The sequence below is a fragment of the Oncorhynchus keta genome, chromosome 7 (genome assembly GCF_023373465.1).
Source record: "Oncorhynchus keta strain PuntledgeMale-10-30-2019 chromosome 7, Oket_V2, whole genome shotgun sequence".
Lineage (NCBI taxonomy): Eukaryota > Metazoa > Chordata > Actinopteri > Salmoniformes > Salmonidae > Oncorhynchus > Oncorhynchus keta.
Window position 1 is genome coordinate 33751597 of NC_068427.1, and position 13697 is coordinate 33765293.

Here is a 13697-nt window from a genome sequence, read left to right on the forward strand (position 1 = left end):
AGTGAGGTTGGGCACCGATGTTGGGCGATTAGGCCTGGCTCCAATTCATCCCAAAGGTGATTGAAAGGGTTAAGGTCAGGGCTCCGTGTAGGCCAGTCACGTTCTTCCATACCGATCTCGAAAAAAAACATTTCTGTATGGACTTTTTGCATGGGGGTATTGTCATGCTGAAACAGGAAAGGGCCTTTTCCAAACTGTTACCACAAAGTTGGATGCACAGAATCGTCTAGAATGTCATTGTATGCTGTAACGATAAGATTTCCCTTCACTGGAATTAAGGGGCCTAGCACAAACCATGACAAACAGCCGCAGACCATTATTCTTCCTCCACTATACATTGGGGCAGGAAGCGTTCTCCTGGCATCTGCCAAACTCAGAACTTACTGCCAGATGAAGCGTAATTCATCATGCCATAGAACGCGTTTCCGCTGCTCCACTCCAGCCGACGCTTGGCATTGTGCATGATGATCTTAGGCTTGTGTGCGGCTGCTCAGCCATGGAAACCCATTTCATGAAGCTCCTGATGAACAGTTATTGTGCTGATGTTGCTTCCAGAGGCAGTTTGGAACTTGGTAGTGAGTGTTTCAACCGAGGATAGATGATTTTTACGCACTTACGCACTTGGCACTACACACTCGACTGTTCCGGTCTATGAGTTGTGTGGTCTACCACTTCGTGGCTGAGCCATTGCTACTCCTAGATGTTTCCACTTCACAGCAATAGCACAATAACAGCACTTACAGTTGATTTAAACAGCTTTAGCAGGGCAGAAATTAGTCGAACTGACTTGTTGGAAAGGTAGCATCCTATGACGTTGCCACATTGAAAGTCACTGAGCTCTTCAGTAAGGTCATTCTACTGACAATGTTTGTCTTTGAAGATTGATATTTTATACACCTGTCAGCAATGGGTGTGGCTGAAATAGCCAAATCCACTCATTTGAAGGAGTGTCCACATACTTTTGTATATTTAGTGTATCTGCGTGATAAAAATCCATAAATGTACTTTGAGGAGGAGAGAACAATAAAAGGGGTAATTGATTCAAGTGTGTATGGAGGGAGTGTGTAGCAGAGACCCTATGCATGTCAATGCTGCTATTGTTGTATAGCAGGGTTTCTTCTGTTTCCCTTTGACACTTGAGGTCAGGAGTCCCTGTACCAAGAAAAACATGTAGATAAAGCTATATATCTGAGCTGTTTACCCAAAACAGTCTTGCAGACTGAAGTTCAATGTAGAGATAAAAAAATATTCATGTTCATCCTTAGTCTTCATATTAATTTAATATAATTCAGCCAGCCCCGATGTTTCAGCTCCTATCACCATCCCTCCAACACAGCAACACTGTCCCCTCGAGTCCTGGGAGGAGATTTAAATGTGAGTGTGAACTGATCTGAAAACTGAGGAGCACAGTGTCTGGAAGAACTAAAGAACAACAAAGAGAAAAATCAAGAACTTCAACAGCCCACACACGCACTGAGAGGGTCCTGAGTTTGATAGCAGAGCAAAATGCACAGACCGGCCCTGCCACATAGCAATGAAAGGATATTCAATCCCAAAGCCACAGCAGGGGCTGGACTAATATCGCCAGTGCTATAGAACTATAGTCCTCATTGTACATCGCTACAAGATTACCCCAGCCTCTGAAGAATAAGAAAAACAAATTCACCTATTTAAGTTGGTCTCAGAGTAAGAGAAGGCACTTTGGGGCGAAGTAACAAGAGAACAGAGAACAGGCTTTATTTTAAACCATAACAAATTGGATTTAGTTGAATGGGGGGGGGTTGAGGTGGAGAAAGGGGGGGTTGGAGGAGGAGGAGGAGGAGGAGGGGGGAGGTGGTATAAGAGGCGAGATTACAATGGTAAGGCTATAATTACTCCGGCTCATTTGGGCCATCTCGGGAGAAAGAAGAAAACACCATGACAGAACTGCCCCCCACACCCATTTCTTTTAAACTTTCGCTCTTTCTCTTTTCTCTCTTTCTCCCTCTCTATCTTTCTCTCTTTATCTCTCCCTATCTCTCACTCTCTCCCCATCCCTCTCTCTCACTCTAAGCGGGGGTGGAGGGGGGTATTGAAGAGGAGTTTGAGACAGGCCTTCCATACCAACAGGCACTGCAGAGAAAATAAAGGGAAAGCATTGTGCAAAGAGATAAAGAGAGAAAGAGAGGGAGATATAGATAGAGGTGAAGGAAGAAGAGTGTGGAAAAAGAGAAAGAGAGAGTGAAAAATAAAGTAAAAAGAGAGAGAGGGGGAGATAGAGGAGAAGGAAGAGTGGTGTGGAGGAAGAGCAGTGTGGAAAGAGAGAAAGAGAGAGTGAAAAATAAAGAAAAAAGAGAGAGAGGGGGAGATAGAGGAGAAGGAAGAGCAGCATGGAAAGAAAGAGATTGGGTCAATGCTAGTGTTGATGTTCTCCATTACATATGCCGAATTGAAATGATGTGATAGCCCTCGTATAGGGGATGTGTCTGCTATGATACAATATATCACGTTCACACAGGCACACAAGTGATCACACACACACACAGACATCCACGATAATCCCTGCCATATCCTAATGTTCTTTGAACCCTGTCACCCATCCATCTGAAACGAAAGCAGGCTGTCAGAGTGGGAGTCTCTCCTCTGCTCCTCTGTGCTGTCGATCCACTACAGACCCTCTCTCTCTCCTTCACTCTCCATCTCTTTCTCTCCCCAGCTCTCTCCTTCTCTTTCCACCCCCTCTTACCCTTTATCTCTCTCTCTTCGTGTCTCCCCCTTTAACACAGCTCAGATTCAGTGTGATGAATGGCTCAGCATTAATTGTCCATTAAAAGTCAATTACCTGTAGATATGGAAGGCTAAACACAGAGGTGGGAAAGGGAATGGCTCTGTTCTGACGCAGGCAGACGACTATCAGAAATATGGACACTGCTTGGCTCTCTGTGTGTTCTTTGGAGGAGGGAAGGAGGAAGGTAGGAAGTTAGGAAGGGAGGAATAGAGAAATGGAGAAAGAGTGAAGAGGATTTGGGGTATAGGAGAGGTTGTGAGTGTGGTGTGGTGGAGGGGTAGGTGTGTGAGTGCTTCGTGAAGTGTATTGTGTGTGTGTGTGACTGACTAACTGTGTGTGTGTGTGTGTGTGTGTGTGTGTGTGTGTGTGTGTGTGTGTGTGTGTGTGTGTGTGTGTGTGTGTGTGTGTGTGTGTGTGTGTGTGTGTGTGTGTGTGTGTGTGTGTGTGTGCGTGCGTGCGTGCGTGCGTGCATACATGAGTGCGTGCATGTGAGAGTGTTTGTGAGACCGTGAGAGTGTGTGTTTCACTGACTAATGTGTGTGTGTGTGTGTGTGTGTGTGTGTGTGTGTGTGTGTGTGTGTGTGTGTGTGTGTGTGTGTGTGTGTGTGTGTGTGTGTGTGTGTGTTCAGTGGCAGCCACCTGGTGTGCGTGATGCTGACGGGTCCTGACAGAGTCTTATTTGAACATACATCTCTTGCTCTCTGTAATCTCCTACATTTTCAAGACAATTAAGCAGTGGAAGGAAAATGGATGGCTTGCCAATTCTTTAATGTTTATTACCTATCAAAAATGAGAGTGTGTGTGTGTGTGTGTGTGGGGGGGGGCAAGGAACAGGAAATGAATTGGGACAACAGTGTGTGTGTGTATGAGTGAGGGGAGTGTGTGTGTGATAGCAGAGTGAGGGGAGTGTGTGTGTGATAGCAGAGTGAGGGGAGTGTGTGTGTGATAGCAGAGTGAGGGGAGTGTGTGTGTGATAGCAGAGTGAGGGGAGTGTGTGTGTGATAGCAGAGTGAGGGGAGTGTGTGTGTGATAGCAGAGTGAGGGGAGTGTGTGTGTGATAGCAGAGTGAGGGGAGTGTGTGTGTGATAGCAGAGTGAGGGGAGTGTGTGTGTCATAGCAGAGTGCAGGGAGTGTGTGTGTGATAGCAGAGTGAGGGGAGTGTGTGTGTGATAGCAGAGTGAGGGGAGTGTGTGTGTGATATCAGAGTGAGGGGAGAAAGGAGAAGGGGAAGGGAAACAGGTTCTAATGCTTTCAGCTAAACCACAGCAGAAGATAAACACATACAGTGGACAGACAGAGGAGACAGGCCACAGTGGTGGAGGGTGCATGCATGGTTCAGTGTGTATGCATGTGTGGTGTGTGAGTACATGCATGCGTGTGTGTGTTATGCACAGGACGTGGTGGTAGTCTAGTTTCTTAGGATGTGCTGGTAGTATCTCTCTGGGGCCATATGTTACCAGCCCACAGAGATAAGTCACTCAGAAACTACTCAGACCTCACCTATGATTATTTTAGCAATAAGGCACAAGGGGTGTTTTATACAGCCAATATACCACGGTTAAAGGGTTTTCTTACGCACAACGGAGTGCCTGGATATATACCACAACCCCCGAGGTGCCTTACTGCTATTATAAACTGGTTACCAATGTAATTAGAGCAGTAAAAAGAAAGGTTTTGTCATACCCATGGTATATGGTCTGATATACCACGGCTGTCAGCCAATCAGCATTCAGGGCTCGAACCACCCAGTTTATAATTATGTTTATATCACAGACACAGACAAAAGCTGAATCAACGAGGCTGCTTTCAAATGCATTCTGTCAAGAGTCATTTAGCAGAGGTAGGGGAATACAATGAGGGAGGAGAGGAGAACAGAGGAGAGGAGAACAGATGAGAGGAGAACAGAGGAGAGGAGAACAGAGGAGAGGAGAATAGAGGAGAGGAGAACAGAGGAGAGGAGAACAGAGGAGAGGAGAACAGAGGAGAGGAGAACAGAGGAGAGGAGAACAGAGGAGAGGAGAACAGATGAGAGGAGAATAGAGGAGAGGAGAATAGAGGAGAGGAGAATAGAGGAGGGGAGAACAGAGGAGGGGAGAGGAGAGGAGAGGAGAACAGAGGGGAGGAGAACAGATGAGAGGAGAACAGAGGAGAGGAGAACAGAGGAGAGGAGAACAGATGAGAGGAGAGGAGAGGAGAACAGAGGAGAGGAGAGGAGAACAGGGAAGAGGAGAGGAGAACAGAGGAGAACAGAGGAGAGGAGAACAGGGAAGAGGAGAGGAGAACAGAGGAGAGGAGAACAGAGGAGAGGAGAACAGGGAAGAGGAGAACAGAGGAGAGGAGAACAGAGGAGAGGAGAACAGATGAGAGGAGAACAGAGGAGAGGAGAACAGAGGAGAGGAGAATAGAGGAGAGGAGAACAGATGAGATGAGAGGAGAACAGAGGAGAGGAGAACAAAGGAGAGGAGAACAGAGGAGAGGAGAACAGAGGAGAGGAGATCAGAGGAGAGGAGAACAGAGGTGAGGAGAACAGAGGAGAGCAGAAAAGAGGAGAGGAGAACAGAGGAGAGGAGAACAGAGGAGAGGAGAACAGGGAAGAGGAGAGGAGAACAGGGAAGAGGAGAGGAGAACAGGGAAGAGGAGAGGAGAACAGAGGAGAGGAGAATAGAGGAGAGGAGAACAGAGGAGAGGAGAACAGAGGAGAGGAGAACAGAGGATAGGAGAACAGAGGAGAGGAGAACAGAGGAGAGGAGAACAGAGGAGAGGAGAACAGATGAGAGGAGAACAGAGGAGAGGAGAATAGAGGAGAGGAGAATAGAGGAGGGGAGAACAGAGGAGGGGAGAACAGATGAGAGGAGAACAGAGGAGAGGAGAACAGAGGAGAGGAGAACAGAGGAGAGGAGAACAGATGAGAGGAGAGGAGAACAGAGGAGAGGAGAGGAGAACAGGGAAGAGGAGAGGAGAACAGAGGAGAGGAGAACAGAGGAGAGGAGAGGAGAACAGGGAAGAGGAGAGGAGAACAGAGGAGAGGAGAACAGAGGAGAGGAGAGGAGAACAGGGAAGAGGAGAGGAGAATAGAGGAGAGGAGAACAGAGGAGAGGAGAACAGAGGAGAGGAGAACAGAGGAGAGGAGAACAGAGGAGAGGAGAACAGAGGAGAGGAGAACAGAGGAGAGGAGAACAGATGAGAGGAGAACAGAGGAGAGGAGAACAGAGGAGAGGAGAATAGAGGAGAGGAGAACAGATGAGAGGAGAGGAGAACAGAGGAGAGGAGAACAAAGGAGAGGATAACAGAGGAGAGGAGAACAGAGGAGAGGTTATCAGAGGAGAGGAGAACAGAGGTGAGGAGAGGAGAGGAGAGGAGAACAGAGGAGAGGAGAACAGAGGAGAGGAGAACAGGGAAGAGGAGAGGAGAACAGGGAAGAGGAGAGGAGAACAGGGAAGAGGAGAGGAGAACAGAGGAGAGGAGAACAGAGGAGAGGAGAACAGAGGAGAGGAGAACAGAGGAGAGGAGAACAGGGAAGAGGAGAGGAGAACAGAGGAGAGGAGAACAGAGGAGAGGAGAACAGGGAAGAGGAGAACAGAGGAGAGGATAACAGAGGAGAGGAGAACAGAGGAGAGGAGAGGAGAGGAGAGGGAGAGGAGAGGAGAGGAGAGGAGAGGAGAGGAGAACAGAACAAGGAAGAGGAGAGGAGAACAGAGGAGAGGAGAACAGATGAGAGGAGAACAGATGAGAGGAGAACAGAGGAGAGGAGAACAGATGAGAGGAGAGGAGAACAAAGGAGAGGAGAACAAAGGAGAGGAGAACAGAGGAGAGGAGATCAGAGGAGAGGAGAACAGATGAGAACAGAGGAGAGCAGAAAAGAGGAGAACAGGGATGAGGAGAGGAGAACAGGGAAGAGGAGAGCAGAACAGGGAAGAGGAGAGGAGAACAGGGAAGAGGAGAGGAGAACAGGGAAGAGGAGAGGAGAACAGGGAAGAGGAGAACAGAGGAGAGGAGAACAGATGAGAACAGAGGAGAGCAGAAAAGAGGAGAACAGGGATGACGAGATGAGAACAGGGAAGAGGAGAGGAGAACAGAGGAGAGGAGAACAGAGGAGAGGAGAACAGGGAAGAGGAGAACAGAGGAGAGCAGAAAAGAGGAGAACAGGGAAGAGGAGAGGAGAACAGGGAAGAGGAGAGGAGAACAGAGGAGAGTAGAACAGATAAGAGGAGAACAGTTTTCAACATGCTGCCACTTCCTAGAGTGATTATTTTACTAGAGCCACATACAGAGACACACACAGGCTTACACTAATGCGTGCACACAGACACACACACACACAAACACACACAACCACACACATGACCTCACAACAAAACACTGACAGAACACTATAATCTATAACCAAGTGGCTCAATCCCTCCTCTCTTTGTTGTACGATGCTCTTCATTACGGTACAATTCAATTCTAATGCTATTAACAACCTTCTCTCTCTTCCTCTCTCTTGCTCTCTCTCTCACTCTCAATTCAATTCAGTGGACTTTATTGACATTGCAAGTTAAATTAGTTACATTGTCAAAGTATACTGTACATATAACAAAAACTGGTAGGACCAACAGCAATAAGACATCAATAATAATAGTACTAGTGGAAATGGGATTACCATCAACAGCAACAACAATATTAATGAGAATAACAATACATTTAAGCAATAATGTAGACCAGTCTCAACATGACTGTGAAGTCACATGACATCGTATGAAAGCCAATACAAAACCAAAATTGCACTTTTTACTGGCTGTCCCTCAGGTTCTCGCAGGAGTGCACATGTTGGCTTTTCACCCAATAAATATTTTTTTAAATCTTTGTCTTTTATAGTTTCAAAACTGAAAGTTAATTATTATCTGAAAGAAAGATTATCTTAGGTCTGAGTGTTTGTCACAGTGTAATAGGAAATGCAGTACTCCCTCTCTCCCTCCTTCACTTAGACGAACACAGGTATTCTCTCTCTCCTTAGACTAACAAAATACTTCTCTTTCTCTCTCCCTCCTTCACTTAGACTAACACAGGTATTCTCTCTCTCCTTAGACTAACAAAATACTTCTCTTTCTCTCTCCCTCCTTCACTTAGACTAACACAGGTATTCTCTCTCTCCTTAGACTAACAAAATACTTCTCTTTCTCTCGCTCTCCCTCCTTCACTTAGACTAACACAGGTATTCTCTTTCTCCTTAGACTAACAAAATACTTCTCTTTCTCTCTCCCCCCCTCACTTAGACTAACATAATACTTTCTCTCACCCCTCTCTAAATTCAATTAACTTTAAGGGCTTTATTGGCATGGGAAACATATGTTAACATTGCCAAAGCAAGTGTAGAAGATAATGAACAAATAAAAATGAACAGTAAACATTACACTGACACAAGTTAAAAAAATAATAAAGACATTTCAAATGCAAATAGTTCAAGTACAAAAGGGGAGATAAATAACCATAAATATAGGTTGTATTTACAATGGTGTTTGTTCTTTTCTCTCTCTCTCTCTCTCTCTCTCTCTCTCTCTCTCTCTCTCTCTCTCTCTCTCTCTCTCTCTCTCTCTCTCTCTGTGTGTGTGTGTGTGTGTGTGTATATATATATATATATATATATATATATATATATATATATATATATATATATACATATATATATATATATATATATATATATACACACACACACACAGAGAGAGTTGTGGAGGCGGGCCGGAGATCACTGATTACGGCCGGCTTGATGATGCTCCTGCTCCACATACTATTTATCCTGTATGTGTCTGCTTCAAAGGGATGAGAAATCAATGCAACACATTGGCCATTAATACAATTTATTCTATGGTAATAAAACAGACAGGATCGGTGGCTGTGGATGAATATATTCCCTACATAGTGCAGTACATCAGACCGTGGCTCTGGTCAGGGTCAAAACAGGACGTGTTGTGTTGTGTGATATAGTGGCTATAAAATCAAATCCTGAAATCAAATCAAAGTTTATTGGTCACGCACACAGTTTAACAAAATATGTTATAGTGGGTGCAGCAACATGTTTGTGTAACTAGCTCCAAAAAGTGCAGTACAAATGTCAAACAAGTACACTGTGTGTGCACAGTACAGTTCACAGTACAGTTCATCGTGTGTGTGTGTGTGTGTGTGTGTGTGTGTGTGTGTGTGTGTGTGTGTGTGTGTGTGTGTGTGTGTGTGTGTGTGTGTGTGTGTGTGTGTGTGTGTGTGTGTGTGTGTGTGTTTGCGTAGGGTTCCAATGTGTTCAAGTCTATGTGTGTGTTTGTGTACAGGAGTGGGCATGCGTGTGTGTGTGTGCTGTAAATATACCATAGTTGATGTGGTAGAAACTGCAGGAAGCATTCATCAGAGAGACTACATGTATATAGGCAAGCCTCTCTCTCACAGCACTAACACGATCTAGGGAACATACAAAGGTCCCAAATGGCACCCTAAACCTTTTATAGTGCACTACTTTTGACCAGGGCCCTATATAGAGAATAGGGTGCCATTTGGGACGCAGAAGAATTGTTGATCTGGGCTCTGCCCCATAACTTTGTTTGGTAAATGCATTATACTATTAAGCTGAAGCTCAAACTGAATTGAAAGTCTTCCTGTTTTATTATTATTGCATTATTGGTTCCCTTTTGTTGCTGCTTCTGCTCAATTTGACTTATTCAATTTATTGCATTCCTTTATCTTTTCAACCTTATACATTGTACAGTATAACTATATTATTTGCAAAGAATGTACCATATAATACAGTATATATCTCAATATTGCATTTTAAGCTGAAGTAATTCCTTATGATAAAATGTTATCTCCATGTCAATGTCATTGACAATAAAATACATACAACCATTTTCTTGACTATACAGTGCATTTGGAAAGTATTCAGACCCCTTGACTTTTTTCACATTTTGTTACGTTACAGCCTTATTCTAAAATGGATTAAATAATTCCCCCCCCCCTCATCAATCTACACACACTACCGCATAATGAAAAAACATTTTTGCAACAAAAGAAAGTTAAGAAAAGGACATTTTTACATTCTTGTCGTGATGTGTGTTTTGTTCTATATTTATATTTTATTTTAATCCCCCCTCCCCACAGGAGGCCTTTTGCCTTTTGGTAGGCCGTCACTGTAAATAATAATTTGTTATTAACTGACTTGCCTAGTTAAATAAAGGTTAAATAAAAAAATAAATATAAGTATTCAGACACTTTACTCAAAACTTTGTTGAAGTGCCTTCGGCAGCGATCACCGCCTCGTGTCTTCTTGGATATGAAGCTACAAGCTTGGTACACCTGTATTTGGGGAGTTTCTCCCATTCCTCTCTGCAGATCCTCCCAAGCTCTGTCATGTTGGATTGGGAGAGTAGCTGCACAGTTATTTTCAGGTCTCTGCAGAGATGTTTGATCGGGTTCAAGTCCGGGCTCTGGCTGGGCCACTCATGGACATTCAAAGACTTGTCCCGAAGCAACTCCTGCGTTATCTTGGCTGTGTGCTTAGGGTCGTTGTCCTGATGCCTTAGTGCTCTGGAGCAGGTTTCCATCAAGGATCACTCTGTACTTTGCTCCGTTCAGCTTTCCGTCGATCCTGACTAGTCTTCCAGTCCTTGCAGCTGAAAAACATCCCCACAGTATGATGCTGCCACCACCATGCTTCACCGTAGTGATGGTGCCAGGTTTCCTCCAGATGTGACACTTGGCATTCAGACCAAAGAGAGAGAGAATGTTGTTTTTCATGGTCTGAGAGTCCTTTAGGTGCCTTTTGGCAAACTCCAAGAGAGCTGTCATGTGCCTTTTACTGAGGAGTGGCTTCAGTCTGGCCACTCCTCAGTAAAAAGCCTGATTGGTGGAGTGCTGCAGAGATGGCTGTCCTTCTGGAAGGTTCTCCCATCTCCACAGAGGAACTCTGGAGCTCTGTCAGAGTGACCATCATGTTCTTTGTCACCTCCGTGACCAAGGCCCTTCTCCCCCGATTGCTCAGTTTGGCCAGGCGGCCAGCTCTAGGAAGAGTCTGGGTGGTTCCAAACTTCTTCTACTTATGAATGATGGAGGCTGGGCGTCCCGAGTGGCGCAGCGGTCTTAGGCACTGCATCACAATGTTGCGGTGTCACTACAGCCTGGGGTTCGATCCATAGGGCAGCGAGCAATTGGCCCAGAATCGTCCAGGTTAGGGGAGGGTTTGGCCGGGGGGGGCTTTGCTTAGTTCATCACGCTCTAGCGACTCCTTGTGGAGGGCCGGGCAGTTGCAGACTGACTTCGGTCGTCAGTTGAACGGTGTTTCCTCCGACACATTGGTGCAGCAGGCTTCTGGGTTAAGCGAGCGGGTGTTAAGTGCGGCTTGGCGGGTAATGTTTTGGAGGACACATGACTCGACCTTCGCCTCTCCCAAGCCCGTTGGGGACTGGCAGCGATGAGACAAGATCGTAATTATGATATTGGTTTGAAAAAGGGGGTACAAATGACAAAAATATATATTTTTAAATTCAATCAAATAAATTACGGAGTTTGTGTGTTATTAGGGAACTTCAATGCTGCAGAAATATTTTGGTTACCTTCCCCAGATATGTGCCTCAACACAATCCTGTCTTGGATCTCAACGGACAATTCCTTCAACCTCATGGGTTGGTTTTTGCTCTGACATGTACTGTCAACTGTGGGACTTATATAGACAGATGTGTGCTTTCCAAATCAATTGTGTCCAATCAATTGAATTTACCACAGGTGGACTCCAATCAAGATGTAGAAACATCTCAAGGATGATCAATGGAAACAGGATGCACCTGAGCTCAATTTCGTGTCTCATAGCAAAGGGTCTGAATACTTACAGTATATGCAGGGTTTACCGTGAATGCAGCCTCAACGAACACGGGAACATTGCCTTTAAATCTCACTGTAGCACAGATCATCTGCAATATGGATTGAATCGAGCCCTGAGAGTCAGAAACCATAGAAATAGAATGACTATGGACAAAATCTTGTAAATAAATCTATTAGAAGGGACATCTATGGACAAAATCACAGAAAGATAATGACTGGAAGGTACATCTATCTACAAAACCATAAAAATAGAATATAGAGTTCTAATATATGGACAAAACACCCCACAGAATACCTTTGTATCTACTCTTTCTCAGGGTTCTATTCAATCAAATCCACTTCAACCAACATCCGCATAGTGGGTTGTTTAATGTGTCAGAGGTGGAACTAAGTTAGGCTATCAAATCAACAAGTGGTTCCCGGCATTATACCTGAAGCGGACATGAAGCGGAAAAGACATTTGTGGAGTGGCTGAAAAACGAGTTTTAATGACTTCAACCTAAGTGAATGTAAACTTCCGACTTCAACTGTATGTAAGTAAGCTATTTCTGTTTTCACTTTGTCATTATGGGATATTGTGTGAAGATGTATTTTTATTTAATCTATTTTAAAATAAGGCTGTAACGTATCAAAAGGGGAAGGGGTCTGAATAATTCCGAATGCACTGTAGCTTCATACCAATTCCACCCTTCTCTATCTACACAAGAAGAGTATCATCAGTCTCTCCCTTCTCACCTGAAACACCTAACCTGCATCCAAAATGCACATATTATGGCTACTGTCAAAAGTAGTGCACTAAATAGGGAATAGGGGGCCATTCTGGACTCATCCTTAGTGACTGGGATGAGTCTGTGCTCCTTCCATTTAGCTGGAAAAATCAATAGCTGCAATTTTAGTAATGCAGAACGTCTGGAAGTGTGATGGAATAATCCAGTCTGGGATTGGATGGTTCTCTAACTAGCTAAATCACCATCCCCACCATCGGTATTCACTCCAGTCAATCCCACTATCATTTCACACTCAGTGGTTAAACCTGTTGATCCTACCCCCTACTTTTTCGAACATTCTGTTAAAAATCGCACAACATTTCAGCGCCCTGCTACTCATGCCAGGAATATAGTATATGCATATGATTAGTATGTGTGGATAAAAAACACTCAGACGTTTCTAAAACTGGTTAAATCACGGCTGTGACTATAACAGAACCTGCGTTTCATCGGAAAGCGCAGGAAAATCTGATCCCTGAAAATTGGAAAATATATCAATGCACCACTTGCATGTATTGTTGAATGGAAACCACATTACCTGGAGCCGAGATTGCAATTCCTACAGCTTCCACACGATGTCACCAGTCTTGTCATTTGCCTAGGCTTTGTTTCTTGGTCAAACGAAGAAGAGACAGCCCATTTCTTCCGGACTCCGACAGGATGTTTTGGTTGAGATATATCCGGACATGGTTTCAAGACGTGAAGCTATGGAATATACATCGCCCCGTGATCAATTTGATAGATTATTAACGTTTACTAATACCTAAAGTTGCATTACAAAAGTATTTCGAAGTGTTTTGTGAAAGTTTATCGTCGACTTTTTTAATTTTAAAAAATGACGTTGTGTTATAAAACGCTGTTTTTTCCTTGCTCACACAGTCTTCATAGATCGATATCTAGGCTATATAAGGACCGATTTAATCGAAAAAAGACCCAATAGTGATGTTTATGGGACATCTAGGAGTGCCAACAAAGAAGATCGTCAAAGGTAATGACTGTTTTATATTTTATTTCTGCGTTTTGTGTAGCGCCGACTATGCTAATTATTTTGTTTACGTCCCCTGCGGGTCTTCTGGGGTGTTGCATGCTATCAGATAATAGCTTCTCATGCTTTCGCCGAAAAGCATTTTAAAAATCTGACTTGTTGGTTGGATTCACAACGAGTGTAGCTTTAATTCAGTACCCTGCATGTGTTTTTTAATGAACGTTTGAGTTTTAACGAGTGCTATTAGCATTTAGCGTAGTGCATTTGCATTTCCAGATGTCTAGATGGGACGCCTGCGTGTCGGTTGGACGTAAGAGGTTATCCTGAGGTAAGGCAC

General features: G+C 44.4%; 1 protein-coding gene across 3 annotated transcripts in view; it reads right to left on the minus strand.

The window, feature by feature from the left end:
• Nucleotides 1–13697, minus strand: part of LOC118386327 (receptor tyrosine-protein kinase erbB-4-like) — a 668294-nt gene that overhangs the window by 21955 nt on the left and 632642 nt on the right. The window lies entirely within an intron of this gene.